Source organism: Telopea speciosissima, chromosome 1 (genome assembly GCF_018873765.1).
Source record: "Telopea speciosissima isolate NSW1024214 ecotype Mountain lineage chromosome 1, Tspe_v1, whole genome shotgun sequence".
Classification (NCBI taxonomy): Eukaryota; Viridiplantae; Streptophyta; class Magnoliopsida; order Proteales; family Proteaceae; genus Telopea; species Telopea speciosissima.
The window spans coordinates 34,428,933-34,431,340 of NC_057916.1; positions in this window are offsets into that span (position 1 = coordinate 34,428,933).

Consider the following 2,408-nt stretch of genomic DNA (forward strand, 5'->3'; position numbering starts at 1 on the left):
CTCTATGGGGAGTGTGGCCCCTATGCGTTCGGGGGCCAATGAGAGCACTATAGAGGCATTGATAGAGCGGGCATTTTTTCCTTTCATAGGGGTGGGCCGGGGCGATCATTTCGCCCCCTCTGTGTCTGGATATGGGCACTACACTCCCCCCAAAGGAAAACTTTTCTCCTTTTATTAATTATCATGTTGTGCAAATAATCATCTATTGTTTTAGAAAAGTTATCAACCCATTTCATTTCTCCTGGTTGGAGACATAAAGGTATTAGAATAGATGGAGAATTTAGCTTTTACTTGTTTTAGGATAAGTTTGTTTCAACCATTGAAAGTGCAAAGGTAAAATGCCCACTAATGGGGCTATATAGTAGGTAGGAAGGGAGGTTTCCATTCCATCCATAGGCTTTGTTTAACCAAAGGATCCTTCCCATGGGGCTGTGTAAGGAGCATTTGCAAGAATGAAAAAGTTCACAGCAACAACGTTGTTGTTACACCTCCTCCTCATAAGACCACCATTATTATTAACTTCGGTTTTCTTCTGTGAAAGTCACAAAAAGTGGCCGATCGAGTGGGAATGGAATGGGTTGGATGATTCATTGTACGTGTCAGAGAGGAAATTAAGCAACACAGAACGAACCCAATCACTCTCGCCATCTTCAATTTATTGATGGCAAAGGACCAAATTATAGCCTAACATCTATTAAAAGATGATTCATGTAGCCAATCGGTTTATATCTATTAAAATGATAAAGTCAATACGATCTTCCCCCCCACTGGATTTCTTAATTCTTCTACCATATCATTCGTTAATATGACATTAGTAATATGCAAAACAGTTGAAAGGAGTTTATAAAGTGTTGAAATTTGTGTCAGAAGACATGTTTTTATTAGTGTGATGATGTTTTGGACATATGAGGTTATGGTATTTGGTATTACTTGTATTTCATTTTTGGGAGAGGGATCGTTACGATCCAAAGTGTAATTTCCCACCAATAAGGAGGTGGGAAATCGAATTGTCGATTAAGATGTGGGTTTTATTGAGAAGTGAGTGTGTGGGGTCCATGGGTGGGATGTGAGAGGATACACGCAAGAATGTGCACATTGATGTCGTGACAATCTTTTTCCCTTATCTTTTTTTTTTTTTTTTTTTTTGATGGTGGGATGCGATGGTTGTCAAGCTCCATGGCCTCTCTACCAGCGTGGGGGCCAAGGAGACTGCATGGGCACATCCAATAAGGGTGGAATTTTCATTTTATAAAGACAGAACAATCGTTTCACCCTTTCTGTATTTGAGCATAGACACCATGCAGCCTCACAGCCTTTTTTTTTGCCCTTTTATTTTTTAGTGGGATTGATCTTTTCATTCATGGAGAGGGTTTCTTACACTGCCGGTGTGGGAAGAATCTCCTACACCACACCTATGGCTGCAAACCAAACAATTTTGTCATTTTAAACCCACAAAGGTCAATAAGGAGGGTGGTATTTTTGCTACTTTCTCAAATTATTGTGAACGTTGCACCAATTCGATTGCTGAACTCTGAGCTTTAAGAGATGGGTTAATTCTTTGTGCGAGTTTGGGCTATGTGGATTTCCATGTCAAATTAGATTTGGCAGTTACTGTGCTTTGCACCTCGAAAAGGGAGTGTGATTTTTGGGAGGGTTGGTACTGGATTCAGGAAGTTTTGGAGCTGGTTGACACTCTTAGACCAATGATTGCCTCTACCTATCGTGAAGGTAATAGAGCAGTAGACTTTTTGGTCAACTTGGCTTGTGAGACAGCGTCAAATTTGGTTTGTTATGGAGACACTCTTCTGTCTCAGGATTTGCGGTGGATTATTCGTGAAGATGCTATGGCTCTTCCAATGTTACGAAAATAGGTTATTTCTATTGTTTGGGCTAGGGGTGCGAGATTTTTCTTTGAGTAATTGAGTAATTTGTTTCAATCTTGGGCTGGGGTAAGGCAGGAATGTCCCCCCTTGTATTCATTTATTCTTTGAGGTTTTTTTAATAAAAGCTTAGGGGTTGACCCAAGTCTCAGATAATATTCAGGTTAAAAAAAAAGGGTCAAGAAAGAGAGATAAAATAAATAAAATAACAATGAGAGAATATACGTTAAGGAAAATAGAACACTACCTGGTCGTGTGGCCGGCGTGGCTCCTAACAGACAATATTGCACTATCTCTATGAAATGGCAAAAATCCTACCTAACTCGATGCTTGTGTGTGTTCTCCCATTGGCCAACGCGTGTGGAGGCTCTAGAGACCTAAGCAGCGTTCCCTAGCCCATATGTTAAATGGACAGCTGGCGAATCTTTTTCCCTCAATTTATATACATAGATGGTACTCGACTTTATTTTTATGCATCTCTTTGGTTGCTATCTTGGTAGGATTAAAAAAAAAGAAGTACTACCACCA